The sequence below is a fragment of the Oncorhynchus kisutch genome, linkage group LG14 (genome assembly GCF_002021735.2).
Source record: "Oncorhynchus kisutch isolate 150728-3 linkage group LG14, Okis_V2, whole genome shotgun sequence".
NCBI lineage: Eukaryota > Metazoa > Chordata > Actinopteri > Salmoniformes > Salmonidae > Oncorhynchus > Oncorhynchus kisutch.
Window position 1 is genome coordinate 52,954,255 of NC_034187.2, and position 26,471 is coordinate 52,980,725.

Here is a 26,471-nt window from a genome sequence, read left to right on the forward strand (position 1 = left end):
CAACGTGGCCATAGAGACAGAGGCAGTGCTGAGTCTGGATGAAGATACAGTCCTGACTGACCAGTGAGGTATGACCTTCCTATGCAAAAACACACTGTGGTATAAAACACACACGGACACACGCTTAACCCATTAACTGTACTCACTCTTCCCGCAGGTGAACTTTGCCTTCTTGGTGTGGATGAGTTTTCTGAGCGCATCGTGGGCTACCCCCCCAGGAGTCACTTCTGGGACCCAGTGAAGGAACGCGTGGGATACACCTCCAAGTGGACTAACGAGTACTCCATCGTTCTGACAGGGGCCAGCCTTCTACCCACAGGTGCTGTAGCCATAGAATCGGCCTTCCCCATTCAAGTCAAACCGGTCAAATTGCCAGGGTTGCCCTCTTCAATGATCACTTTGCTTCTCTCAACCTTTCCATTTCCTCTCCATCAGGTACTATCACTACCTGTTCTCCCACTACCTGCCCCCTTCGCTGCGGGCGCTGGTGGACCGCACCTCCAACTGTGAGGACATCCTCATGAACTTCCTGGTTTCCGCCGTCACCCACCTGCCGCCAATCAAAGTGGCCCAGAGGAAACAGTACAAGGAGCTTCCCAGCCCACAGGTGAGGCCACACCCATCAACGGTGAATCTGACCAATGAGCTGCCCAGCCCACAGGTGAGGCCACACCCATAGACGGTGAATCTGATCAATGAGTGCTCATTATGAGTTTTTTAAATTTATTTTTTTTATATCAAAGCATGACAGTTGTATCGGTGTCCAAAACAAAGACAGTTAAATCACTTTTTAACTAGGGTTAGACAGAGTTACATCACCTTTTCTGCGCTCTCAGGCACAGAATAAAGTTGAATGTTATTGCAGTGAGAACACACAATACTAATCAAGACCAAGCCTTTATGTTCAGATGACCTCGGCTGAAGTCAGCCCGTTAAACAACCTCAACAAAACCCTTTCCTGTAAATGTCTGCTGCCAATAATTGACAGTTGCTGATAAGAATGACAACTCTCTTTTAAACGTGACAATACCTTTACTCCAGTCTATTTTAGTGAAGATGAGATTGTCCCAGAAAGACAGACAGTGCATGTCAGCCTGTACGTCACAGACTCAAGGTTATTCCTTCCTACTCTATCAGACTGTCAGACTGTTATTCCTTCCTACTCTATCAGACTGAACAACCCTATGTGTCCGATGTGAGATCAACTAGCCATGGTAATTGTAACAGTTCCCTAGTTTTCTGACCGGCAATATACGTATCAGCCACATATCTTTATCAGTCTATAGATAAGGTTGAGTTATGACGTCGCCAGTAATTATCTACGGTATACATTCCCACGGTATACAGAACCATAATTCCATTTGTTCATCCCGTCTGTACATTGATGTGATGTGCCACTTTGCGTGCGACGGCGACCTTGGTTTCAAACTCGCCCTCTTTCTCTCTTTCTCTCTTCCATATCCTCTTTTCCCATCTCCTCCTAGGGTACGAAGATGAGTGCTCCGTGGGCCAACCCGGAGCACTTTGCCCAGAGGCAGGAGTGTGTGAACAGCTTCGCCAGCTGGTTCGGATACATGCCCCTGGTCCACTCCCAGTTCCGCCTGGACCCCCTGCTCTTCAAGGACCAGGTGTCTGTCCTGCGAAAGAAGTACAAGGACCTGGAACGTGCCTGACGGACCAATAGACAGATAGAGGAATACAGTGTGGAGGCCTGGTCTGGCGGTTAAATGTAGACAGACAGACAGACCCTGGTGGACTGATCTGATGATGAAAGCGGGAGAAAGGGGACCTAAAGCGAAGAGCTAGACTCCGCCTCCAGGGGTCTGAGACAACGCGCTATTTGAGGAGGAAAATATGGAGGCCCTAATGTCTCTTGTGACTGGTTCTCCGTTGGTAATGGACGGGTGAATGAACACTTGTTGAAGATGTCAACCACTCCCATTGTAGTCTGAATGGAGGGGAACAGTGTTTCATGTCGAAGGAAGGCGCCAAACGGACAGTTGCTGGTGCAGTGCACTGCAGCCGGTGTATTTCTACAGTACATCTGGGAGTTGGGACAGTCGTAAAGCAATTGATTCATTTCGCATCACGTAACTGTAAGACCAATAAAAACATTTCCCAAGTGCAAATGGTGGTAGTCAACTCGCATGTAGACCTTTTCACGTCACAAAGCATTACTTTGACTGCATTCACCCGACCCTCCAAGGTATCAAAGGCAAAGCAAACATTTCTCACAAAATCTGTGTTTTTACAATGTGTTTATTTTGCTGAAAAAGTCTCACCTATTGCTTGTGATTTCTTTCGAGATCCTGCGCAGTGTGCAAAAATGGACTCCTCAGCAGTCGGCATGCAAGGTTCTCAACCCTGAAGGTAAACCGGTGTGTTGCCCAGCACTCAGGAAGCGAATCGCATTAATGATGCTAAGACACGCACACCTGAGATAAATAGCTGCCATGGGCTAATTTACGATGAGATCCCATTGTCTTCAACTCAGGTCACAGGTGACACTCACTAGTGTTGGAACACGAAGAATAAGGGCAGATGTTAAGCACTGACACTAGATCAGCCTCTTGTGCACTGAGTGGACTTCATAACACTGAATTCAAGTTTATTTAGCTGGTCCTGAGTCAGTGATTATCACCCCCAAAAAGGCTGAGGAAAACATATGTAGTTAAAAAAATAGATAAGTTAACTCAGTTCGGCCTCCCGGGTGGCGCAGTGGTTAAGGGCGCTGTACTGCAGCGCCAGCCGTGCCACCAGAGTCTCTGGGTTCGCGCCCAGGCTCTGTCGTAACCGGCCGCGACTGGGAGGTCCGTGGGGCGATGCACAATTGGCCTAGCGTCGTCCAGGTTAGGGAGGGTTTGGCCGGTAGGGATATCCTTGTCTCATCGCGCACCAGCGACTCCTGTGGCGGGCCGGGCGCAGTGCACGCTAACCAAGGTTGCCAGGTGCACGGTGTTTCCTCCGACACATTGGTGCGGCTGGCTTCCAGGTTGGATGCGTGCTGTGTTAAGAAGCAGTGCGGCTTGGTTGGGTTGTGTATCGGAGGACGCATGACTTTCAACCTTCGTCTCTCCCGAGCCCGTACCGGAGTTGTAGTAATGAGACAAGATAGTAGCTACTAACAATTGGATACCGTGAAAACGGGGTAAAAATTCAACAAAAACTTTTTAAAAGTTAACTCAGTTCATTCAATGTCTCTGAAAGCACCACACTGTAAAGGTATAAGTTTTGGGTGATCTATCTCACACCAGAACAACAATGGTTGGAAGTACTAGGGCCTAGAGTTTTCTGGGTCAGGAAAACTCCTGTCCCCTAGTGGGAGGGCATTGTGAAGTGCAGTGAGAGAGGGTTGGCGGGAGGGGTTGAGGTCATCTGTGATGTTATTTCCTGAGTGTCAGCAAGGCATTGACATCCCATAGCAAGTTCATCTGGTCCAGAATCTTAATCTCCTAGTTCTTCTGCCTTACCTTCTGTGGGTGGGACCATGACACACAGAACACAATTAGAATCAATGAAACATACTAGCTGTTGGTTTTCATTCAACAAACAATATTGAAATCAGTGACATAGAGGGGGAGTGGACTTGTCACAAACCTCCAGCACTTCTTGTCTCTCTGGGTTTACAGCTGGACTGCAGGGCTCCACTCTCACAGGGCTCCATCTCCTCTCCTACATATGGCACCAGCTGGAAAGAAGCTGCGTTAGCGTTATACACTAAGTTCCTCACGTCACTGACACACGTCAAAACAACTGCACGACAAGTAATATTGTCAAAGGTGACATAGACAGAAAAACAGATAGAGCTTGTGTATAGACAGAAAGACAAACATGTGCTTGATTCACACTAGAGGGCTGACCCGAATCGTACTGTACTGGCTTGGATATTTTATTTTGACATGATTCATTCCAGCATGGTTCCAGCAACTATGGTGAATGCATAACCAAGCCAGCCCAGTACAGCTTGGACAGGGTTAATGGAGTGAAAGGGTAATGGAGGGATGCTGTACATAGACAGAAGTTGAATTGAGCCCTACCTCTTGGGAGTTCTTCCTGCAGGTCAGAGGTCATCTCCACACTGCGCTCATAGAGGAGGCGGAGCTTGCGGAGGAGCAGGGCCAGCGGATGGAGGTGCTCCTGGAGTTTCCCGAAGCGGTCCTGGTACACAGCCTGGCTCTGGGTCACCCCATTAGGCAGCTGACAGACAGGGGGGACAACCACAGAATGAGGCTAAATACTATATTGTATAAACAGTATTACTGTAGTACTTCCAACCTAATCTCTATGGGGAAACGCTTGATGAGGCCGACAGACAGCACAACTTAGTACATCATTCTTTAATGACCCCCCCCCCCCCCCCCCCCCCCCCCCCCCCCCCACTCAAGATACAGATGATATGAAAGCATCATGTATATAATTAATGTGTCCATCCTTTGGTGAACACGCTATTATATTGCCTGTGTGGCTCTTGTCATCTGGAAGATCTCCATAGTGAGTGTGATGACGTCCTGGACGGTCTCCTGGCTGATGCGACAGAGTAACACGGGAGATCTCTCTCAGGGCTCCCTGAGGGGGCATAGGGAGCTGGATGGGGCCTGAGCCGGCGCCTAGGGGCAGGTGGTACTGCTGCTGCTGGGGGAGCATCCCAGCCAGTCCAAGCCCCTTCTGAAGTAAGGGTGTAGCCATATCGGATCTAGGGAGAGAAAAGGGGAGGTCAAAGGGCAAGAGGGGGTGTGGCACAGGTAAGCAATCACTCTTTTTTTGGTGTATTTTACCCCCTTTTTCGATCTTGTCTCATCGCTGCAACTCCCCAATGGGCTCGGGAGGCAAAGGTCGAGTAATGCATCCTCCGAAACATGACCAGCCAAACCACGCTTCTTAACACCCGGCCGCTTAACCCGGAAGCCAGCCGCACCAATGTCTCGGAGGAAACACTGTTCACCTGACAACCGAAGTCAGCCAGCAGGCGCCCGGCCCGCCACAAAGAGTTGCTAAGACGCGATGAGCCTAGTTGAAGCCCCCCCCGGGCCAAACCCTTCCCTAACCGGGGCAATGGTGCGCAAGCCTACGGGACTCCTAATCACGGCAGGTTGTGATACAGCCCGGGATCAAACCCCGGGTATGTAGTGATGCCTCTAGCAGTATTAGACTGCTGCGCCACTCTGGAGGACTCGCACAAGAAGCTTTTTATCAAACATGAAAATCAAAGTAATACTGCTTACTTAACTAACCAAAGATTTGTTAAACCAAGCTAAAGATATTTGGGGAGGCGTTTACTCGTGCGGCTCAGTTGGTAGAGAATGGTGCCTGCAACACCAGGGTTGTGGGTTCGATTCCCACGGGGGACCAGTACGAAAAAGTATAAATCTGTATGCACTCACTACTGTATAAGGATAAGAGTGTCTAAATGACTAAAATGTAAATAATAACAACAGCGCCCAATAATGGACTAATGGAGCCTAACGTTACTCTTTATAGTCCAAGGACATGTTCTGTTTTAAAGGCGAATTGGCTGTGGAAGCCAAAACAGCCAAATAGTCCATCTAAACACAAATCGATTCTCAATTGCCGTACGGTTCTAGAAACATAAATACTTCTACTTTCATATCACATTAAAATAATCTCACAAATGTAAAATATAGACTTACCATTTTAACTGATTTTAACAGTTGCAGCCGACAGTCTTTTTTCAGTGACATGTTTGTGGCGTTCTTTTGTTTACACACAGGTGTGTAATTCTATATGGTTATTCTATATTATAAACTGGGTGTTTTGAGCCCTGAAAGCTGATTGGCTGACAGCCGTGGTATATCAGACAGTATACTGTACCACGGGGATGACAAAACATGTATATTTATTCCTCTAGTTACATTGGTAACCAGTTTATAATAGCAATAAGGCGCCCCAGGATTTGTGATATATGGCCAATATACCGAGGCTAAAGGCTGTGTCCAGGCACTCCGTGTTGTGTCGGATGCCACACCTCATCGAGCCTTATTGCTTTATTATAGCATGGCATTGTTGAATAATCCTTTTTGATTGGCTTGAAGGGCATTCTAGAGCCTGCATTATTTCACTATAACACACGGTATATTTGCGAGATAGAATTCAATGGCTAGTTCATTTTTACATGTGTTGTATCAGCTGCTTTTGAAAGCAAAAGTCAAACTGAAAACAGAATTGGTATTGTTGAATACGATTTTCATAATAGCAAGCTAGGACTGATGGTTTGGTTAGCTAAACTAGCAAGCCTGTTAGCTTCAGTAGTTGCTGTGGTTACCAAACTATCTATTAAACTTCTCATCTACTTAAGTGGATGTTGAACACATAGTGGCCAATGTGTTAAATTATTGCCATGGCAGAAAAGAGATAATCCTCTCTGGGTTGTATGTGTTCTCTGGAGAATAATGCAACGCCGTGGAAGGTCAACTTTAACAACTGACAACAGGGTCCAAGGAGTGACGGAGAAGAGCCAGTGGGACCTGAAGCACCATCTGTCTTCCAAGGCGTTTTACAAGCCTGGATGACTGTAATGACATACCAGGAAACACACACAGCTCTTCAGAGAGAATACAAGGGCCCTTCAAAAATGACACAGAGTTTTCATTGCGTATAGCGTACCTGAGTCGTAGATGAAAACACACGGTGTAACGTATTTGTGAAATAAGGCATTTATCTTGTCAATTTTAAGATTTGTTTTTATTCTTTCACAACAATAATAAACATATATGTTGACATAACTCTCTAATGTTTTTATATAATTATGTTGAAAAAACTGTTGTTTGAAATGTGTTTTTATGGCACAAAAAGGGACCAAAGATACTATACTGAACAAATGTATAAAATGCAACATGTTAAGTGTTGGGAACATGTTTCATGAGCTGAAATAAAATATCCCAGAAATGTTCCATATGCACAAAAAACGTATTTCTCACAAATTTGGTGCACAAATGTGTTTACTTCCCTGTTTGTGAGCATTTCTCCTTTGCCAAGATAATCCATCCACCTGAAAGGTGTGGCATATCAAGAAGCTGATTAAATAGCATGATCATTACACAGGTGCACCTTCTCCTGGGGACAACAAAAGGCCATGAGCAGTTTTGTCACACAACACAATTCTACAGATGTTGAGGGAGTGTGCAATTGGCATGCTGACTGCAGGAATGTCCACCAGAGCTGTTGCCAGGGAACTGAATATTCATTTTTCTACCATAAACCACCTCCAATGTCTTTTTAGAGAATTTGGCAGTACGTCCAACCAGCCTCACAACCGCAGACCACTTGCCAGCCCAGGACCTCCACTGAGGATTATTTCTGTCTGTAATAAAGTCCCTTTTGTGGGGATAAACTCATTCTGATTGGCTGGGCCTGACTCCCAGTTAGGTGAGACTATGCCCTCCCAGGCCCACCCATGGCTGCTCCTCTGCCCAGTCATGTGAAATCCATAGATTAGAGCAGAATACTTTTTTTTCAATTGACTAATTTCCTTATATGAACTGTAACTCAGTAAAATCATTGAAATTGTTGCATGTTCCATTTATATTTTTGTTCGGTATAGTAAAACAACAAAGGCTAGGGTCTATTTTACTCAATTTCCGCCTAACTGACGTGCCCAAAGTAAACTGCATGTTGCTCAGGCCCTGATGCCAGGATATGCATATAATTGGTAACATTGGAAAGAAAACACTCTGAAGTTTGTAGAAATGTTAAAATAATGTAGGAGACTATAACACAATAGATATGGTAGGAGAAAACCCGAAGAAAAACCAACCAGATATTTTCTTTGAGAGACCATGCTCTTCCATTGGAACATATAGGGAAATAATTCAATCTATCTCCCAGTATGCAATTCCTATGGCTTCCGCTGGGCGTCAGTAGTCTTTGTCCAAGGTTTAAGGCTGGTTTCTTCCAAAACGAGTAAGAAATATGAGTTTTATTACTGGGACACAGACTTGGAAATTCGATGAAGAGGATACGCACCTGCTAATATCATTTTCCTATTGAACATACTTCTTTCCGTGTTAAACATTATAGTTTAATTACATTTTAGGGTATCTGAGGATTAAATAGAAATGTATTTTGACTTGTTGAAACAAAGTTTAGGGGTACATTTTCGGATTGCATGTGGAACGAGTGGATTACTCAAATCAATGGCGCCAACTAAACAGACTTTTTGGGGTACAAAGAAGGATTTTATCTAACAAAACGACACTACATGGTATATCTGGAACCCTTTGGATGACAAATCAGAGGAACATTTTCAAAAAGTAAGTGAATATTTAATCGCTATTTGTGAATTTATGAAAACAGTGCCTGTGGAAAAATATTTTGATATGGGGCGCCGTCCTCAAACAATTGCATGGCATGCTTTAGCTGTAAAGTCTACTGTAAATCGGACAGTGCAGATAGATTAACAAGAATTTAAGCTTTTAACCGATATAAGACACTTGTGTCATGACTCTCCTGATCAGGTCAGGTTACAGAAGACCATAACCCTACAGATTATCTCTCACCCCAACAGAGGAGGAGAGATCTAGGGGTCTGAAGATGTGGTGGTTTTATGACCCCTCACACCCATGGTAAATCTTAGGCCACAGACCACATTCCTTTGTCCTGTTACTATGGAGAACCAACCTCAGAACATTAAACATGAAATAAAGGGACTTTGGAACAATGGTTTCTGTCATCCACAATGGTGGTCATGACGATAGATGGAATATGGAAATGTATGTCATTTTTGTTTTGTTATTAAAAGTTAATAGATGACATTACGAAAACATTGTAACTGTAAGAGCTTTCCTAGGATATGTTTGATGTTTATATATTGTACATTGTGTGGAAAATGTCCAAATCAATCAGGACTCCTGGACATGGGAGGAGATTCTGAACGGTAAGGGACCCTGGGCACAGGCTGGAGAATATCGCCGCCCCAAGGTTAAGCTGGAGGCAGCGAAATCCGAGAGGCGGTGGTATGAGGAGGCAGCCCCAAAAATGGCGTGGCGTAGTCAGGTAGGAGACCTGCGCCAACTCCCCGTGCTTCCTGTGGAGAGAGAGGGACCGGGCAGGCACCGTGTTATGCCGTGAGGCGCACAGTCATAGCCCGGTGCGGTACATAGCAGAGCCTCGTATCGGCCGGGCTAGAGTGGGCATCGAGCCATGTGATGTGCCATGAATCCGACTCAGCGCATCTGGTCTCCAGTGCGTCTCTCCTCGGGCTGGGGGACATTGCTCCAGCCTTACGCATGGTGTCCCCGGTTCGCCAGCACAGCCCAGCCCCTCGCCACACTGTCCTGGCTACGGGGAGCATTCAGCCAGGTAGGGTTGGGCAGGCTCGGTGCTCGAGACCTGCAGTGCGCTTCCACGGTCCGGTCTATCCGGTGCCGTCTCCATGCACCAGCCCTCCGGTGGCAGCCCCCCGCACCAGGCTGTCTCTCCGTCTCCTCCCTATAGGTGCTCCCGCCTGTCCAGTGCTGCCAGAGTCTTCCTCATACCCAGCGCTGCCAGAGTCTCCCGTCTGTCCTGAGCTGCCAGAGTCTCCCGTCTGTCCTGAGCTGCCAGTCTCCCGTCTGTCCTGAGCTGCCAGAGTCTCCCGTCTGTCCTGAGCTGCCAGAGTCGCCCGTCACGCCGGCGCTGCCGGGATTGCCCTTCACTCCAGAGCTGCCGGAGTCTCCCGCCTGTCCGGTGCTGCCGGAATCTCCCGTCCAGGACCCAGGCTTGGGTCCCCAGTCCGAGTTCGGCGGCGAGTGTCGCCGCTCTTAAGAGGCTACAGAGGTGGTTAAAGAGGTGGAGAAAGACTATGGTGGAGTGGGGTCCACGTCCCGCCACCGCAGACAGACACCCACACAGAGCCTCCCCTATAGGTTCAGGTTTTGCGGACGGAGTCCGCACCTTTGTGGGGGGGGGGGGTGTACTGTCACGTTCTGACCTTAGTTCTTTTGCTATGTCTTTGTTTTTTTTATGGTCAGGGCGTGAGTTGGGTGGGTGGTCTATGTTCAGTTTTCTATGTTGTGTTTGCGTTTGGCCTGGTATGGTTCTCAATCAGAGGTAGGTGTCGTTAGTTGTCTCAGATTGAGAATCATACTTAGGTAGCCTTTCCCATTTGTGTTTCGTGGGTGTTTATTTTCTGTGTCTGTGTGTGTTCCACACGGAACTGTTTCGGTTGGTTATTTCACGTGTCCTTTATTGTTTTGGTTCAGTGTTCGATTGTTTTAATAAAGAGCATGAACACGTACCACGCTGCGCATTGGTCCTCCGATCCTTCCTACACCTCCTCGTCAGAGGAGGAGGAAGACAGCCGTTACACAGAGAATTGCCCTAAAGCCGGTTACGCCCACTTCTGACCCGAGGGTATAAGACCTGTGAGTTAAGAATTAACATATCAGACTAAGTGACCCAAGCCGCAGCCAAGGTCTAAAAAGTCAACGAACCCAAAACGCAACACAAGGTTGAAAACAAATAAATATTTTTTTCTATCCAAGCTACAGATGAGTAGCTGTGTCTAAGCGGATGAATTCAAGCCGGACCATCTAGCCTACACTCTCCCATCGAATCGTGGTATCTACACTGTTTCATTCCTACGCTGTGAGCTCTGAGCTACAGAGCTGTCTGTTCTCAGAAGACCCCTTCCAGAGCAAGGGTGAGGAAACAGACCACTAAGCCAAAAGGACACTGACATCGTGAGGACAACCAGAGAGTTGCGCCGGAGAAGTGCGTCATTGAGAAGCCTAGACGACACACGCGGAGCTTCCCATCTGAGACCTCCCACACGTAATTACATCATTATATTCTGACCCATAAGAGCGGCAGTTTGTGGCAAGGCTAGGGTTCAAATAAGCATAGCTGACAAATGCACCCAAATGTACTGTATATAGACTATTTTTCCCATGGTGCCCCAGGTTAATGAGGTAATAATTGCTTAATTCATTTAATCACGCAATTAGAAACCTTTAATCATTCGATGAGCAACAGTCGTCACATTAACTAATACAACGTCACGACACTTGTATGTACTTAGATGTTTAATATATATTTGTTTGATTATTTATTTGAATTGCGCACCCTCCAGATTCCCCCGGAAGTTGTCCCACCAGTGGGACGCCTAGCCTTATGCAACAGAGTATCTGAACTTCATCGTCTGATCTGATTGGCAACGACGTTCAGATATTCTGCGGCATTCAAACGTTTATCTACCAGTATCACTGGGGCCCATGTGTACAACTAAAACACACCCTACAACCTCAAACTGCCACCACAGTATTTACGTTAGGTTTCAGCAGTTCACTCTATTTCATGGAGCTGTCACCACAGTAATTACGTTAGGTTTCAGCAGGTCACTCTATTTCATGGAACTGCCACCACAGTAATTACATTAGGTTTCAGCAGTTCACTCTATTTCATGGAACTGCCACCACAGTATTTACGTTAGGTTTCAGCAGGTCACTCTATTTCATGGAACTGCCACCACAGTAATTACATTAGGTTTCAGCAGGTCACTCTATTTCATGGAACTGCCACCACAGTAATTACGTTAGGTTTCAGCAGGTCACTCTATTTCATGGAACTGCCACCACAGTATTTACAGTAGGTTTCAGCAGGTCACTCTATTTCATGGAACTGCCACCACAGTATTTATGGTAGGTTTCAGCAGGTCACTCTATTTCATGGAACTGCCACCACAGTATTTATGGTAGGTTTCAGCAGGTCACTCTATTTCATGGAACTGCCACCACAGTAATTACGTTAGGTTTCAGCAGGTCACTCTATTTCATGGAACTGCCACCACAGTATTTACAGTAGGTTTCAGCAGGTCACTCTATTTCATGGAACTGCCACCACAGTAATTACGTTAGGTTTCAGCAAGTCACTCTATTTCATGGAACTGCCACCACAGTAATTACGTTAGGTTTCAGCAAGTCACTCTATTTCATGGAATTGGAGGTCTACCACGTGAAGTGGCCACTCATTTATTGAAATGTTTTTACTCCAAACACACAGGCTCCCAGTGGAGAAATGGAAACAGTGCCAACAAAAGAGGAGAGGTGTTACCTTGATTAAGCAACTCTTTTGTTTAAACACAAAACGAGACTGAAGGTGCAAACTATATTGACATGAACTTTAGCGGGCAAATTGTTCGAAAACAATATTCTGACAGAAATAGTTATCTTGAAACAAGTAGCCATCTTTCAGCTGGCATAATATGGACATGTTACGCTTTGCAATGTTAGTGACAATGGATTAGTGATCTAATAGCGGCAGACATGACAAAATGTTTAGCATTCAATTTTATTAAGTTAAAATGTAATTACATTAGGTCAAAGTTCACTGTAATATCCTGTAAACTAGTGTTTTCCATAACTCGTAGCTGGTGTAATATGGACGTGTTTTGCAATGTTACTGACAATGGATTTTTTTCTGATTTTTCAGGGGGTGCTCAGCACTCCTACTTCCCACGGCTATGTGCTGATCTGAAAGATGAGGTCATTATGCTTCCATAATGTACTGCTAGCGAGTGTTAATGTTCAGACTGAGAGTTGGGGCTCTTAAAACTCTCCAGAAGATGCCTTTGTCCAATGACTTATGTTTCTCAAAGCCGGATTTAGCATTTACTTGTGTAAATCACAGTTACATACCAAAGAAAATCAGGAAGCCTGTCTAGACATGGATAGCGTTGAATTAGCTAAATAAACCAAGTTGAGTGAATGTTATTGTTTGTTAGCCATACTGTTACATAGTAAGTTAGTTAACGTTGGCTTGCTAAATAATTAAAGAAATACTATGAAGCAAGTTAGGTAGTGAAATAAAAACATATTTAACGGTGTAAAGTGGTGTCTTTTCAATGTTATCAGCTGTGATTTATCATAGCTACATGTCTGGTTTATTTCTAAATGTGTTTAGAGTCAACACACTTGCCACGTTCCAAACAACTGGGATCTCGGAAAACGACAAGGTTGTTTTGAGACCTAACAAACATTGTTTACTAAAACCAATTTAAAATACAAAAACAACAAACCACAACAGGACATTTCCTTAATCCCACCTGGCCTATCAGAGGTTAAAATGGAGCCACCGGCAAATTGCTTACACCTACCCAATACTTCTAGATCTACACAACAAGTGTCTAAGGCTATGGTTTATTTGGGTTTCAGAGATTAGTGCCAATGGACCAGGCCCAGATCAACACTGCATTTATGTGGTCTAATGGCCAACCCCACAATAACAACAGACTCTATCTGCGCTATTAGGTATAATAGGCCTGACTATACTAGGGTTAGTAGGGATCAGGCTTTCCTGACCTGTCATGGCATGTAAGGGCATTGGTCACCAACCCTGTTCCTGGAGAGCCACAAGGCATGCAGTGGAGGGTTTGTAAGTGTTGGGCTTGACCCCGCTGCTTACCCTACAGCTCCACATGGTTAAACAGTGTCTAATGTGATGTCGCAGCATGCTATTTATTTACTCTACAACATAGCTACAAGTTTAAGAGCAGGCAAGGTAAGTTGACTAGGCCTACTTATTATAGGCAGGGTTGGATGATGACCACTTAGTACCCGCAGGGCAGGTCATCAGTTACCTTGGTCTTTAAGGGGAGGACAATATCTGCACTTGCAACGTCATCGTAGGTCAAGACTGATTCGTCAGTGTGTGTTAGCATTAATAACTGCATTGAAACCTGAAATTGTGTTTTTAAATGTTTCATGATGTATCTGATCAATTATGTGCCAGAGGGGTCTCAGGCACTGCATCTCAGTGCTAGAGGTGTCACTACAGACCCTGGTTCGATCCCAGGCTGTATCACAACCGGCCGTGATCGGGAGTCCCATAGGGCAGCGCACAATTGGCCCAGCATAGTCCAGGTTATTAGGGGAGGGTTTGGCCGAGGTAGGCCGTCATTGTAAAATAATAATTTATTTGTTAACTGACTTGCCTAGTTAAAGAAAGGTTAAATAAATAAATAATAATATTGAGCTCTCTTTCTCTAGTTCAAGAGCCAAGGAGAGAGGATGTGCATGGAGAGGAGGCCCAACCCACAATGTATTTATGCACTTCTGTAGATCACTTGCTCTGACCCAAATGATAAAAGATTCCACCAGGATATGTGAAAGAGTGCAAAGTACGATTGACTTAATATTGGTGTCTGATAAATCTAAAATATCGCAGAGTAGAGTAATAGTATTTGGAATCAAAAAATACTGTGTTGAAAATTTTAGGGAGGAAGTGGGTACAATTGACTGTGCTAGATAGTGTATGGGTAGACAGTGCCTGGGAAGTCTTTAAATGTAGATTCCTTGATGTGGTGAATACGATGGCTCACATTAGACAGGTCAGGGTAAAGCAGAGATCTAGCCCTTGGTTTAATCATGAGATTCTAGAATCTATCCAAGCACGGAATAAGGCCTTTAAAAAATGTAAGAACTCTCAAGAGCAGCCTGATTTTGTCCTATATAAACATCACAGAAATGAAGCACAGAGCAGGATGGATGAAGCTAAGAGGAGGATGGATGAAGCTAAGAGGGGTTACTTTGCTGAGAAAATAATTGAGAACAGAAATTACCCTAAAAAGCTTTGGAAATCATTTAAGGAACTAGGCTGTAGTAGTACTACCAAAAACAAACCAAACAGTATTGGACTGAACATCAAGGGGGAGATGATATATGAAAAAGCAGAGGTTGTCAATGAATACAACTATTTTTTTACTTTGGTTGCTAGCAAGCTGGTTAGCCAGCTGCCCACCAGTTCTGGTTTGTATGGAAGCAACCAAGTCAAGAACTATTCTGTAGAGTTAGGGGATCAGCCAAACACTTTTTATTTTGCAAAGGTAGCAACAGCCAAAATAGTCAGTATGCTGGCAGAGCTTAAATGCTCACAAGCCACAGGCCTGGATAATATTCCTGCAAGGTTTCCTATAGATTCTGCTGAGCAAATTGGCCCTTCTATTAGGCATATCATTAATCTCTCTCTTGAACAAGGCACCTTTCCCAGGGACATGAAACAAGCTAAAGTTATACCTCTGTATAAGAAGGGGATAAAGTCTGACCCTGGGAATTATAGGCCTGTATCTATCCTCTGTGTAACATCAAATATCCTGGAGAGAGTTGTACATGAGCAAATGTATGAATATGTTAACAAACAGGGTCTTAACGTATGATTTTCAGTTGGGTTTTTAGAAAAACATATATATAAAAACATATAGGAAAGAGATTGACCTACTTGACCTGCTTGACCTACAGAAGGCCTTTGATACAGTTAACCACTGTCTCCTAATCTCCAAACTGGAGGCACTGGGGTTAAGCAGTATCCCTCTAGGCTGGGTAAAGTCCTATTTATCAGGAAGGAAGCAAGTAGTAGAGGTTAATGGTTCATTGTCTCAGGCAAAACCAATGAGTTGTGGCGTTCCGCAGGGAAGCGCGCTTGGGCCTCTGCTGTTTTTATTGTACATTAATGATATGAAAAATGCTTGTTCTTGCCATCTTTTTCTTTATGCGGATGACTCCACATTTCTGGTGTCTCACAAAAGTAAAACTATGTTGGAGAGCCTACTTAGCACTGAGCTTACTAATATTAGCAAATGGCTTGGAGATAATAAGCTATCTCTGCACTTAGGGAAAAGTGAAGCAATTATTTTGGGATCCAGACCTAAATTGTGTAGGTTGTCTGAAATCAGAGTGGAGTTAGGGGGTGAGGTGCTGACTACTAAAACCTCTGTTAGCTACTTGGGGTGTAACCTTGATGGAAGCTTGGGAGGTGTGAGTATGGCCAATAAAGTACTAGAGAAGGTTAATGCCAGGACTACGTTTTTGGCTAGAAAGTCCAAGCTGCTTGATAAGGACTCCATGAAAGTGCTAGCTACTGCCCTCATTCAATGCCATTTTGACTATGCTAGTACTTCCTGGTTTGGGGACTTATCTAAACTTATGAAGGGGAAGCTCCAGATAGCCCAGAATAAGCTGATCAGGGTAGTATTGAAGGTGAGTCCACATACTCACATAGGCAGTAACTGCTTTCAGGAACAAAAGTGGCTGCCTGTTGAGGCTAGGGTGTCACAGAATAGACCAGGTTTGGTTTACAGGAGTATTTATGGTCCTGCGATTACTTTCCTCGTGTTAGGGATGCACACAGTCACAGCACCAGATCAGGTGTTGCTGATGTTTGCTTATACAGGTTCAGGAGTAATGCTGGGAAAGGTACTTTCTTGTATACGGGAGCCTCAGAATGGAATGAGTTGCCTATAAAAACAACGTCCTCTCTGGGCAGTTTTTTAAAAAAAAAGTAAAAATATGTTTGATGTCCTCTGTGCCCATATGAATAACCCCTATGATGTAACTGGAATGACGATATAGATGTTCTTCTTCTCTGTTTTTGTGTTATTATTTCACTGCCATACTGTGTTGGATCTTGTCTAGCCATCTTGTCTCAAGAGGACCACAATGGAAATAAGTTCCAGATGTTATTGTGTGTTATCCTCAATGATTTTATTCATGTGCATGTATGGCTTTTTCAAGTTTTATGTGAGCTTGTTTTTTTAAAATGGTTGAATGAATGAACTAAAAAAAAAGGAGGGACGTGGAGAGGGACGTGGAGAGGGACGTGGAGAGAAAGATAAGTACAATTTCACCAATATGAAATGGTGGCAGCATCTCACACTAAGCAGTGAGATCTCCCCTTCAAATTCAAAGCACACTGCACAACGTGTCCTGATAATAGCCTTCACACTGAGCAATTTCACAAGCTGATTGTTTACAATTGAGTCTCTTCCTTCCTTCTGTGTGTACGATAGCTGTAAATACATTGGGAGACGATGAAGGCCATTCTAATAATGTTGTTGACCCAGCCATACTGTACTAGCAAGGGAGCCTTGTCCGCCGCATACAGCGTAATCTAGAAAATGTATCGGGATGCTGTGGCTTGTGGCAAATTCATGGCTAAAATTACACAGTGACATATCGATTAGTCATGACTAGTGCTTAAGGTTGTTGCGGTGACAATATCACCTCCACACTCGCAGTCACGAGTCATGAAGGCAGTCAAATTCCACGTGACCATTTAGTCACAGTAATTAGGCTTCTCCATGCTCTGATGCTGCTGCTGGTCATTAGTAGCCTACAAAACTTGCTAACTGCCTGGTACTCAGCACTCTATTGTCCTTCTAGTCACTCTGACATCAATGCAAATGTAATCGAAAATCTAATAAAACACTTAACATGAGCCCATGAGCTCATTTTGAGCGACATTTCTATAGGCCTCTATTAAAAAGAGGAGGATCTCATCAGCTTTCTATGGGCTAGGCCTACTATATTTATTTCTCAACTTTCCTTATATTAAGCACATTGCTTATATTGTAAACAGGAGTATAGCCTACATGGCTGGCATGGAAATGGAAAAGCGTTCTCCGTTCACTAATTACAATTATAATACTAGTGGTAGTTACAGTCTTGTCCGATCGCTGCAACTCCCGCACAGACTCAGGAGAGCCATGCGTCCTCCGAAACACAACCCCACCAAGCCACACTGCTGCTTGACACACTGCTCGCTTAACTCGGAAGCCAGCCTCACCAATGTGTCGGAGAAAACACTGTACACCTGGTGACCGTGTCAGAGTGCATGCAACCGGCCCACCACAGGAGTCGCTAGAGCGTGATGGGACAAGGACATCCCGGCCGGCCAAACCCTCCCCTAACCCGAAAGACGCTGGGCCAATTGTGCGTTGCCTCATGGGTCTCCCGGTTGAGGCCTGCAGCGGCACAGCAATGGATCGAACCCAGATCTGTAGTGATGCCTCAAGCACTGCAGTGGCTTAGACCGTTGCTCCACTCGCTATTTAAGTGCACAGATGGCATGTATTTTCTCCCGCTGGCCCTGTTTCAAGACAGGTGCATGATAATGGTCCACTCTAAATCAAAACAAATTTCACTCATATTATTTAGTATATGTAAAGACAAGATTAAATCAAGAATAGTCTGAAGGGTAACAATATCACTGAATGATATGATATATTATCACTCGTTGTCACGTTCTGACCTTAGTTATTTTATTTATGTCTTTGTTTTAGAGCGATCGGACCAATATGCAGCGTGGTAAGTTTTTGTTTTTTTATTTGTTTCATTTCACCGTTATTTAACCAGGTAGGCTAGTTGAGAACACCTTTATTTAACCAGGTAGGCTAGTTGAGAACACCTTTATTTAACCAGGTAGGCTAGTTGAGAACACCTTTATTTAACCAGGTAGGCTAGTTGAGAACACCTTTATTTAACCAGGTAGGCTAGTTGAGAACACCTTTATTTAACCAGGTAGGCTAGTTGAGAACACCTTTATTTAACCAGGTAGGCTAGTTGAGAACACCTTTATTTAACCAGGTAGGCTAGTTGAGAACACCTTTATTTAACCAGGTAGGCTAGTTGAGAACACCTTTATTTAACCAGGTAGGCTAGTTGAGAACACCTTTATTTAACCAGGTAGGCTAGTTGAGAACAAGTTCTCATTTACAACTGCGACCTGGCCAAGATAAAGCATAGCAGTGTGAACAGACAACACAGAGTTACACATGGAGTAAACAATTAACAAGTCAATAACACAGTAGAAAAAAAAGAGAGTCTATATACATTGTGTGCAAAAGGCATGAGGAGGTAGGCGAATGATTACAATTTTGCAGATTAACACTGGAGTGATGAATGATCAGATGGTCATGTACAGGTAGAGATATTGGTGTGCAGAAGAGCAGAAAAGTAAATAAATAAAAACAGTATGGGGATGAGGTAGGTAAAAATGGGTAGGCTATTTACCGATAGACTATGTACAGCTGCAGCGATTGGTTAGCTGCTCAGATAGCAGAAGTTTGAAGTTGGTGAGGGAGATAAAAGTCTCCAACTTCAGCGATTTTTGCAATTCGTTCCAGTCACAGGCAGCAGAGAACTGGAACGAAAGGCGACCAAATGAGGTGTTGGCTTTAGGGATGATCAGTGAGATACACCTGCTGGAGCGCGTGCTACGGATGGGTGTTGCCATCGTGACCAGTGAACTGAGATAAGGCGGAGCTTTACCTAGCATGGACTTGTAGATGACCTGGAGCCAGTGGGTCTGGCGACGAATATGTAACGAGCGCCAGCCGACTAGAGCATACAAGTCGCAGTGGTGGGTGGTATAAGGTGCTTTAGTGACAAAACGGATGGCACTGTGATAAACTGTATCCAGTTTGCTGAGTAGAGTGTTGGAAGCCATTTTGTAGATGACATCGCCGAAGTCGAGGATCGGTAGGATAGTCAGTTTTACTAGGGTAAGTTTGGCGGCGTGAGTGAAGGAGGCTTTGTTGCGGAATAGAAAGCCGACTCTTGATTTGATTTTCGATTGGAGATGTTTGATATGAGTCTGGAAGGAGAGTTTACAGTCTAGCCAGACACCTAGGTACTTGTTAATTTATTAGAACTGAACACACAAAACAAAATAACAAAGTGAATGAACGAAACGAAACAGTCCTGTCAGGTGAAACACACTAAACAGAAAATAACTACCCACAAATCAGTGGGAAAACAGGCTACCTAAGTATGATTCTCAATCAGAGACAACGATCGACAGCTGCCTCTGATTGGGAACCATACCAGACCAAACACAGAAATACAAAACCTAGAACAAAAACATAGAATGCGCACCCCAACTCACACCCTGACCAAACTAAAACAGAGACATAAAAAAGGAACTAAGGTCAGGACGTGACAGTACCCCCCCCCCCCCCAAGGTCCGGACTCCGGACACAAAACCTAAACCCATAGGGGAGGGTCTGGGTTGGCGTCCCGGCTCCTCGTCCCGGCTCTGGCGCGGGACGTGGACCCCACCATAGTCTTGGCCCACTTAAGTGGCGCCAAATAGACGGGAGACTCTGGCAGCGCTGGAGTAAAGGACGACTCTGGCAGCGCCGGAGTGACGGGCGGCTCTGGCAGCGCCGGAGTGACGGGCGGCTCTGGCAGCGCCGGAGTGACGGGCGGCTCTGGCAGCTCCTGACTGACAGGAGGGAGACTCTGGCAGCTCCTGACTGACAGGAGGGAGACTCTGGCAGCTCCTGACTGACAGGAGGGAGACTATGGTCAGGGCGTGAGTTGGTCAGGGCGTGAGTATGGTCAGGGCGTGAGTTGGGTTGGTTGTCTATGTTCGTTTTTCTATGTTGTGTTTTGAGTTTGGCCTGGTATGGTTCTCAATCAGAGGCAGGTGTCGTTAGTTGTCTCTGATTGAGAATCATACTTAGGTAGCCTTTTTCCACCTGTGTTGCGTGGGTGTTTGTTTTCTGTCTCTGTGTCTTCACCAGACAGAACTGTTTCGTTTTCGTTCGTTCTCCTTGTTATTTTGTTTCTGGTGTTCAATGTTAATAAATTATAAACATGGACACGTACCACGCTGCATATTGGTCCGATCCTTCATACTCCTCGTCAGAGGAAGACGAATATTGTTACACTCGTGAATGATGCCCAGCATAAGGCAAGAAACAATGCCTTTTTTTGTGTGACTTTTTCTAATCATAATCGCACACCTCATGTAGCCTAGCCCATAGGCCTATATGTTTTGATAAGTGGTCAACTAAAATGGCCAAATAACTTCTTAAAATATAGCACATTGATCCGCTTTACAAGGCATACATAAGCAGCACGTGAGTTTCAAGTTTGGGGAAGTTCATTTTCACCATAAGGAATGTACCTTTATAATAAAAGCATTGATAATGGTGTTTTCCGCTAATGGAACATTCGCGTTTAGAAGGGTACAACGCGGCACTCCCCAAAAGGCATGGATTTTTTTAGGGTGCATTACAGTCACACGAAGGGGATGCCACCGTGAAATTTGAGGCATTATGAAGTGCTTGTCACATTTTTTCAGATCATCATTAGAGTCGCATCTTGCAGCCTTACAATGTATCAAAAAAATCTAATCATATCGCCCAACGTTTGTAGCACAACATCAATAACGCTAAATTAAGCATATAAGTTACCTGTTTCTTTGTTAACCGCTCAACACACAATAGCCACGCACGCACTCCATCAAATCATTTTGAGAAAAAATCCTTTCTATTTTATTCAGCTTTGTTCAATTCTATATACAAAAAAATAATATAAAATAAGCAAATATTATCTGTTAAATGGTTGGGATGATGGGTTGTAAGGAAGCTCCTGTTTTCTGATTGGAGGAGATGGGCAAAATGATGGGGGGGAAAGGTCAACATCATTATGACCGTTTCTATTCCACAGTAGCCTGTCAAGTACAATATAATTTTATTATTTGACAGATATAGTGACAATATAGGTCTGTAAAGAAAAATGATAAAAATGATAAATTAAGGCTAACAGATAATTTGACCTTATCGAACTAAGAATATGTTCAAATAGAATATTGCCTATATTTGTGACTTTATAAGTGTATAAGTGTATTCACATTGATAAAAGGACTGGATATCTGGGGTCTGTGAAGTCTACAGTGTGCAACCCTTTTGGGTAATGTAGAACGGAATAGCATTCACAAATTACTACAAATTTTCCAAAATAAGCCATGATCATCATTGGGGTAAGGGTTTAGTGTGTAATAATTATGCAATAAGGCCCGAGGGGGCGTAGTGTATGTCCAATATTCCACAGCTAAGGGTTGGTCTTACTACAACACAACGCGGAGTGCCTGGACACAGCCCTTAGCCGTGGTATATTGGCCATATATCACAATCCCCGAGGTGCCTTGTTGCTATTATAAACTGTTTAACAATGGAATTAGAGCCATAAAAATGAGTGTTTTGTCATACTCGTGGTGTACGGTCTGATATACCACAGCTGTCAGCCAATCAACATTCAGGGCTCGAACCGCCACGTTTACAATGGAGAATATACTACATTTGCATTACATTTAGTCTTCATTTCAGCTACCTCTCTTACTAGCCCCTGGGCTTGTTGAGTTGTTCTCATTCCACAACCTCTTCTGTAAAATGTTATGATTTAGCTTCTTACCCGAAACCATCTCACCAGGTGCATAATGCCTGCAATCTTTCTGGACTTGTGAGAGGCAGAGTGACCTGATAATGGTGTTCTGGTTCCGCAACCAGAAAAGACCGTGCTTATCTGCTACGATTGCCTCATCCAAGCTCAACAATCTGTATAAGGTTTATCAACATACCGGGCACAAAAATGTTTTTTAACCTTACTGGAGTCAGGTCCAAAATTATTGCCACCCTTGATATAAAAAAAAATGAGCAAAAAAGACTGAATAAAATGAATAATACAAATACTGAGCTATATTGAATGCTAGAAAAATATGGGGGAAATGATATTCTTTTAGATATTTGCTTAGAGAAAAATATTTCTTTTCGATACCTTTCAATACCTCACCTTGCGAGGATAACGGCACTGAGCCTTTTCCTAAAATGTTTTATGTGATTGGAGAACACATTGGGAGGGATCTCAGACCATTTCTCCATACAGAATCTTTCCAGATCTTTGATATCCTTCGTCTGCGATTATGGACTGCCCTCTTCAATTTAAACCACAGCTTTTCAATGGGGTTCAAGTCCAGAGACTGAGATGGCCATTGCAAAATGTACATTTTTTTGTGGTCAATTAACAATTTCTTTGTGGATTTTGAGGTGTGCTTGGGGATATTTTTTTGCGGAAAAGTGTCAGCCTCCTGGCAGAGGCAACTCGTTTTTTTGGCTAAAATGTCCTGGTACTGGGTAAAATTCATGATGCCATTGAGCACATCTTGATCAAGGGTGTCAATAATTTTGGACCTGGCTGTCGTGGTGGGGTAGCATGCGTCACGTGTCTCCATGACCCTGTTGGCCGAACCCTCAGTGTTGCCGAGGTCATATGCTCCACTAGGAGTTCAAAGGAAAGTAAGTCATATGCAGCCCTCCTCAAGAGTAGAGTGTGTGTATATTTACAGGTATGTTATTTCCTATTAATTATTATATCCATACTGTTCTGGTCTAATGAGAGGGATGTAGGATATTCTATGCCTTTCCCAGTGACGGAGAACCCAAACGTGCAGGTGTAGACCCCTGCTGAATTGGGGTTAGGTTAGGATATTGTGGTAGTATATACATTTTTCACAGGTTTGGGTTAGGCAGACTCTTCAATGCCCCTTTTCTCAACATCTTAGAACCCAAATGTTGTTAATGAACAATTTGGCTTTGTATTCGCACACATCTGTTCCCTGCTCTTAAGCAAGAGGACTGAGCTCATTACATCCCACATGGTCATAATAACTCAAATGAATTCAGTTTTGACCCGTTCAAAGCCAGGCTGAAACTCTCCCCCAAAATAGTCTTTATCAACAGGGTCATATTGCCCTTTTGAGGGTAGAATGTGGTTTATTAAACATCAAGGAGTAAAACTGTGGGTAAACCAAGACCTCTATGGGTTAACTGAGACCTCAATGGGTTAACTGAGACCTCTATGGGTTAACTGAGACCTCTATGGGTTAACTGAGACCTCTATGGGTTAACTGAGACCTCGATGGGTCAACATATATAAGGACCGGTCTAATCTAATCTAGTTTGCCTGCCCTCTGATCATGCAGGTAACATCAGTGGATCAATTCTCTATATGTTGTCAAGGGGGAAGGATACTGACGATCAAAAAACAACATGTACAGAAATACAGAGATTTTTTTTTAAGTACATTTTTAAAAAGCACGAGTAAAAAACACTGACCAAGCTCTGTCCCACTCTCAAAATAATAATATCACCCAGTAATACACTGGGTAAGTACACAACACCGCTCATTCAGCTCTCCTCTCCTTCTTTCCAGCTCATCCTCCACTCTCACCCCAATCTAGGTCAAGTTACCTTCAACCATTGGCAATGGCATCATCAAATCCTTCTTCCCTTCTCCCCACCTGGGTTCTTAATATGACTGCCCCATCTGGTGGCGGAGTGCTGGAACAACAACTCTTTTTTCCTGGGCCAGACTGGGGAGTTTCTCTTGAATCCACAGGTAAATTGTGGGAAAGTCATTGGTTGGCCACACTCCAGGTGGCCAGGGGGATCAAATGCAGCTGGTTGGATGGCAGCGGTGGGTACAGTTGGCAGCCCCCCTCAAATGGAGACTCTGAAACAGAAGAGACGGAAAGAGTTTAGGAGTAGACACACTGTGATCTTGGAAATCAAAGCTCTTTACTAAAACGTACTTGTTTTAGTGAGTGAGAATGATCATAGTTTTAGTAAGTAAGACACTTGTTTTGCTGTTCCACTACATGCCATTCTAATCTGTCGTGCTGTGAGCCACTGACCTGTGTGTTCCTCAGGCAGCAACAGGTGTCTTCTACAGGGGCAGGGTGGTCTGGCTGGGAGTCTCATGACCTGTGTGTTCCTCCTCAGCCAGCAGCAGGTGTCTTCTACAGGGGCAGGGTGGTCTGGCTGGGAGCCTCCTGACCTGTGTGTTCCTCAGCCAGCAGCAGGTGTCTTCTACAGGGGCAGGGTGGTCTGGCTGGGAGCCTCCTGACCTGTGTGTTCCTCCTCAGCCAGCAGCAGGTGTCTTCTACAGGGGCAGGGGGGTCTGGCTGGGAGCCTCATGACCTGTGTGTTCCTCAGGCAGCAGCAGGTGTCTTCTACAGGGGCAGGGTGGTCTGGCTGGGAGCCTCCTGACCTGTGTGTTCCTCAGGCAGCAGCAGGTGTCTTCTACAGGGGCAGGGTGGTCTGGCTGGGAGCCTCCTGATCTGTGTGTTCCTCCTCAGGCAGCAGCAGGTGTCTTCTACAGGGGCAGGGTGGTCTGGCTGGGCGTGCAATAATATGTGGAAGATGGTGTTGTGTCTTTAGCTTAAAAAAAACACCACAGGGACACACACACACACCGATTTATGCATCTCTCGTCTGAGAGTGGAGGACTACCGTGACCTAGTCGAAGATATCGCTGAGAAGGGGGGGGTGGAGAGAGAGGAACGTGAAAAAAAGAATGCATCCAGTTAAACAAGATGTAAAAGACTGAAGACTGGACATACTTAAATTAGGAGTTGTGATGAGGGGGGAAAAATCGATGCACAAATGCTCTCCATCCAACCTCACTGAGCTCGAGCTGTTTTGCAAGGAGGAATGGGAAAAAAATTCAGTCTCTCGATGTGCAAAACTGATAGAGACATACCCCAAGCGACTTACAGCTGTAATTGCAGCAAAAGGTGGCGCTACAAAGTATTAACTTAAGGGGGCTGAATAATTTTGCACGCCCAATTTTTCTGTTTTTGATTTGTTAAAAAAGTTTGAAATATCCAATAAATGCCGTTCCACTTCATGATTGTGTCCCACTTGTTGTTGATTCTTCACAAAAAAATACAGTTTTATATCTTTATGTTTGAAGCCTGAAATGTGGCAAAAGGTCGCAAAGTTCAAGGGGGCTGAATACTTTCACAAGGCACTATACTGCTCCTAGACGGAGGGGGACATACAGTGTGTGTGTGTTTGTGGTGCAGTGTGAGTTGGCTACAGGAATAAACCTAGGTGTCTGTAGCCTGGTCATAGATTTGGGCTCTTGCCAAGTTAAATGTAAAGGCCACTACAGAGACGGACAGAAGAATAAGTCAAAGGACAGGGTGATGTTTCGAAGGCAACGTGAGAAAAACTGTGAAACAGGAGGTACTGTCTGAACTTGTGCAATATCAAATGCTTGTTTCGTTTTTTTCCGTTGCAACACGTTTTGTTATGGTGTGTGCTCTAATGAACACAACCCAGCTTCAGTAAAGAACATAAATATAGGACAGCATCAACAGGGTTGAGTTCAGGTGGATGACAATGTACACGTTGAAGATAGTAGTAGGCCTAATGTAATGAGTAGAGATGATATGATTAATTGCTAGATCTACTTGGCAGAGACGCATAAGATAATATCTAGACAAATCATTTATTTCTGAACTTTCGACAATATGGTTTTCTACTGAACACAGCCTGGGCACACACACACCAATGAGAGTAGACCTACTGTGTTCGGACGTTACACATAACATGTCCATATTTGGCATTTCGTTGGCAGCATTATTGGATTTTCTATCCGGTGATGTCCCTGGAACCCGGACCGCGTTATACCTCACCTTCCAACCTGAAGTTCACTGATGTCATGATTGAACTTCGTATTTTTTCAGAGTTCCCAGTTCTTTTGAGCGCGGCCACTGACTCTTTCCAACAAGACAACCGTGTTAGCTTTTCTAACACGTCACTTCCTGCTTCTAGGGGACTGCAGTAGGACATTTCTTCACTAGGGGGTAGTAAAAGCATGGGGAGCAAGGATAGTGAGGGACAGCCCATATTTCTGAGTTTGAGGGAAAGCATAATAAAGAAGAGGGTGGAAGATGGACGTTGGGTAAAATGGCAGACAGGAAAGAAAGGAGGAAAGAGGAACATTTGTTTAATTATGGAGTGTTGGAGTGCACAAGCCTCCTGGAAGAAGATGGTGGACAGAAAAAAGTGGATCCTTGCCTAATGGCGGATCTCTTTGTGGTTTCAGGGTGGGTGAGGAGGAGTTGGGCGCAGT

At 44.4% G+C, this 26,471-nt stretch overlaps 2 long non-coding RNA genes and 1 pseudogene across 4 annotated transcripts; 1 reads left to right on the top strand and 2 right to left on the bottom strand.

Moving 5' to 3' along the window:
• The window catches only part of LOC109903699 (exostosin-1c-like), an 89,002-nt pseudogene extending 86,760 nt beyond the window's left edge, over positions 1 to 2,242 (top strand).
• An 827-nt stretch (positions 2,243 to 3,069) lies between these two features.
• On the bottom strand, positions 3,070 to 4,326 carry LOC109903701 (uncharacterized). Its single transcript, XR_002257064.2, has 3 exons — positions 4,038 to 4,326; positions 3,598 to 3,688; positions 3,070 to 3,473 (listed from the first exon to the last, which is right to left on the bottom strand). It is a non-coding gene; the product is annotated as an uncharacterized LOC109903701 (long non-coding RNA).
• Positions 4,327 to 4,392: 66 nt separating this feature from the next.
• On the bottom strand, positions 4,393 to 26,138 carry LOC109903700 (uncharacterized). Of its 3 annotated transcripts, none has more exons than XR_004202837.1 (3): positions 24,244 to 25,052; positions 23,801 to 24,062; positions 4,393 to 4,693 (listed from the first exon to the last, which is right to left on the bottom strand). It is a non-coding gene; the product is annotated as an uncharacterized LOC109903700 (long non-coding RNA). The 3 variants fall into 3 exon arrangements; XR_002257063.2 differs by lacking the exon at positions 4,393 to 4,693 and adding an exon at positions 25,923 to 26,138 and having other exon boundaries at positions 22,598 to 24,062; positions 24,244 to 24,769; XR_002257061.2 differs by lacking the exon at positions 4,393 to 4,693 and adding an exon at positions 25,923 to 26,138 and having other exon boundaries at positions 22,598 to 24,062; positions 24,244 to 24,863.
• Between the last annotated feature and the right edge of the window lie 333 nt (positions 26,139 to 26,471).